Source organism: Rhinoderma darwinii, chromosome 4, assembly GCF_050947455.1.
Source record: "Rhinoderma darwinii isolate aRhiDar2 chromosome 4, aRhiDar2.hap1, whole genome shotgun sequence".
NCBI lineage: Eukaryota > Metazoa > Chordata > Amphibia > Anura > Rhinodermatidae > Rhinoderma > Rhinoderma darwinii.
In genome coordinates this window covers 349,747,518-349,751,705 of record NC_134690.1, presented here as the reverse complement: position 1 = coordinate 349,751,705, position 4,188 = coordinate 349,747,518, and the positions used below count along the sequence as shown (strand labels likewise).

The 4,188-nt window shown below is 39.1% G+C and overlaps 1 long non-coding RNA gene across 1 annotated transcript; it reads left to right on the top strand.

The window, feature by feature from the left end:
- Nucleotides 1–293: 293 nt before the first annotated feature.
- LOC142761300 (uncharacterized) lies at nt 294–2,518 on the top strand. The gene is made up of 3 exons (XR_012883596.1): nt 294–478; nt 1,257–1,364; nt 2,157–2,518. It is a non-coding gene; the product is annotated as an uncharacterized LOC142761300 (long non-coding RNA).
- Nucleotides 2,519–4,188: the final 1,670 nt, after the last annotated feature.

Here is a 4,188-nt window from a genome sequence, read left to right as displayed (position 1 = left end):
AAATTTCCTCCATTTTCGATATGTCCACCGATCGACTTATTCGTGAAATTGGTGGCCCAGGACTTCGAGAGAATATCCACGGGGATTAAGTGCGACAATTTAACCTGCGCTGAACGGATGAGTCTAAAGAGATTGAAAAATCTCGAGGATACTGTAATTAAACCCGCAGATAAGGGGGGTAATATAGTGATGTGGCCTAGGGCCATGTACGAACGAGAAGCGTATCGGCAATTGAGAAACACGACCTGCTACAAAAAGCTGACCTTTAATCCTCTCTCTTCTTTTAGTGGTCTACTTGATGATATATTAAAAGAAGCTCAAAATGAGGGTACCATCTCTGCGGCCCTTACCGAATGTCTCATGGTACAGGATCCCACAGTAGCAAGCTTATACTTACTACCCAAGATACATAAAGACCCCAAATCACCACCAGGGCGTCCCATCATATCTGGAAGAGGCAACTTATGTGACAATATAAGTAAGTATATTGATGCTACACTGAAGCCCATGGTTGAGATCTTACCATCATATCTTAGAGACTCCTCAGACCTCCTTAAAAGACTGGAAGGGATTCAATTAGAACCTAATATGTTGCTTGCTACGTGTGACGTAGAATCCTTATACACCAACATCCGACATCAGGATGGTCTCCAGGCAGTGTCATACTTTATGGGGATGACTGATAGTAATCCATCTATGTCCCAATTCATCCTCACTCTCTTAGAATTTGTGCTCACGCACAATTTTTTCACCTTTAACGGATCCTTTTACCTGCAGCTCCAGGGCACGGCAATGGGGGCGGCCTGTGCACCTTCATATGCCAACCTGTTCCTGGGGCTGTGGGAGAGGGATCTGTTTCTATCAGATCGGATATCATCAATGGACAAGGTGGTCCTATGGACCCGGTTCATTGATGATATCTTCATCATCTGGCATGGCACCAGTGATGAATTTGCTGGTTTTATGACAAATCTTAACATCAATGATCTTAATATTCATCTGACGTGGAAAACAAGTGAAACAGTGATTGATTTTCTGGACGTACTTATTAGACGAGACACTGACGGTTATATCAGGACAGATATACATAGAAAAGATACGTCAGTTAATTCTTATCTTCATGCCTCATCTTCACACCCGAGCCATCTGATCCGTGCTATTCCCATCGGTCAGTTTTTGAGGATTAAAAGGCTATGTTCATCAAATGATGACTTTGAGATCCAGGCAAATAATCTGAAACAACGTTTTCTCGACAGGGGATACAATAGAAGATGTATAAATAAGGCATATGAGAGGGCAAGACGCTCTACACGAACCCAACTTCTTCACCCCATTATCAAGAGAAATGTGGACTCGACAATCAGGTATGTCACTACTTATCATGACAGATGGGGGCAGATGAGGAAATGTCTGGCCAAACACTGGTCTATATTAAAAACTGACACTACCTTATCTAAAATTCTCCCTGTAAAACCTGCGGTAGCATCGAGAAGAGCAAGGAATCTACGTGATACCCTTGTCCACAGTTACCACCAACCCCAAAGTATAAAACCAATCTTTGGAGCGTCAAAACCTAAATGGGGCTGCCGCCCTTGCGGTAGATGTATAGCCTGCCCAAATGTGGCTAGGAGCGATGAATTTGTAGATTCGACTGGCAAGATGACATACAAAATCACTTGGCCAATCAACTGTGGTACTAAAGGAGTGATTTATTATGCATGGTGCCCATGCCCAAAGATTTATATTGGTCTTACCAGTAGAGAGCTCAAAATCAGAACAAGGGAACACGTGAATAGCATAGAGGCAGCGAGGGGCACTGCTCCAGAAAACATTGAGTTGTTAAAAACTCTTCCGAGGCACTTTTTCACATACCATGGATGTGAATCCAGAGCCCTCAAAGTCAAAGGCATTGATTGTGTAAAGACTGATTTGAGAGGTGGGTCAGTAATGAAAAAACTGTCAAAATTGGAATCCAGATGGATCTGGAAATTAAAGACAGTACAACCAAATGGCTTGAATGAGAACTTGGGATTTGCAGCATTTTTATAGAGGTGTCGGGATCTCTCATGGTGTCAGTTTTAATTGTTTAGCAATGATCAAATCACTGTCGTTTCTAAAAATTTTTATGTTTCTAATTTTTATTTTTAATGTTACAGATGATCGTTTATGAACTGGCTGTGATCTAACATGTAATGATCTTTTGAGATCATAACCACTTCCTCATTTGATTTTTGAACAATTCATTCCAGGGGATTCACCTAGCTATCCTACAACAATGGATATATAGAAAACTATGGGAATACAATACTAAAATGTAGACATGCAGAGTTATATGTGCAGCGCAATTTTGTATAATTGTTTACTAACATCACTATCCAGTAACAACAGGGTTTCAAAGTGTATTTTTCACACTATTTTACTATACTATATAACGAGAAAAAAGTCTTATCACTTTATCGTCATCCTCACATCACTTGGATATACATTTACACACACACACACATCACACACACACACACACACACACACACACACACACTCATCACTCACCACACTTTACTTATGATTTTTTAGCTCTTCACATATCCATACACACATATTGCACATCCTTACATGTACACTTATTATCATTATTATTATATTTTTTTCACATTTACCTACATATCTTGATTTTTGTTTAATTATGTACTTATTGTTCACCTTTTAGTCACTATAATTTATTTATCAGTAACATGCACTTTCACATCACAGTGATTATTGGCGCATTTATATGTGCCATTATCAATATGCATCATATATATTTGTTCACACTTTTTTATGTGGGTGATTGTATGATCATCAGATCTAAATCAATGTGTAGTTTATAAATATATACACATTATATATATTTGATGATTTCTTAATATTGGTATACACCCCGCTTTTTATCATCACAATATTACTGTCACTATTATATCTTATTCACCACTATAATTTTTTAGCATGGGTATTTTTTATTATTAAAAATTTTGTATGTAGATTGTCATATACTCATGTATACTTGCAATGTCTGTGTATATTGAATGCATATGCAATGTGTGAAGTCCGGTATGTTTGTATATGTGAATGTGGGTGAATATATGTGTGTATATATTGTGTTATGTGTACCTTTGATATACATAAATGTTGTTAGAGTTGTAATGGTATGGAACTATTACTTTGCACTCATCATTATATATGCTCTTTGATTTGTGTATGTATATGTGAACATGAGTATATAGATATGTATTCTCATGTATATGTTCGGTCAGGGGGTATATATGTCAACTTATCATAATCTGTATTAACACATTTTCATCCAAACCAAACTACAGTAGTACAATCATGTGAATTTATTTTTGCATTTTTCTATGTTTGATCTGCAAATATATGTACACCCCTTGCTTTGACATGGACAAATGCGCATCCATGTAATTCATTTTGTATGTATTATGTAATCGTTGTAGGGAAAGTAGTAGGGACAGCTAAACAAGGATTAATTGTGACTAATCTAATATATACACCTATTTCATTATCATCTTTATATCATTCCTTTATTCCTTCATTTTATTATTTCAAAACGCTATACATAATGTAAAATCATTTAAACATTTATTCTGGATTTTGTGCAATATGCACATGAGTATAATTCAATATATACATACGTTTCTCTCTTTTTCTCATTATCCACGGTGTTCCATCTTCTGTTTACTGCGCACGCGCGGTCTGTCAGTCCGGGTCTTGGCTGCCTCGGCCGGAGCAGCACGGGGGCGTGGCTCCCGTCTCCCGGGGTCTGTGTCCGTGCTTGGGATGGTGACATGCCGGAACTCTCGTTCGGCTGCCTGTGTCCCTGGCCGGACTGGGCTGCGGGACACGTGACTCTCGCCTCGTTTCCGGTCCGGACGGCTGACACACCCGACTGGTGGATTATTACACTTTGTATAGTGATTCTCAGCAGCTTCAGCTGCCCCCTGATGTTCTGATTTGCTCCTGATTGTTTAAAAAGATGTCTCTTCACTTTCTGACACCACCCCCAGACGAAGGCTCGAGGGCCGAAACGCGCGTCGGGGTTGATGCCAGACAGTGCTGTGTGTGACATGGGTAAGACGTCCTACTTCATTCTTTGAGCTCTCAATTGATTGCTTGTGTTGTTATTTTTCATGCATATAT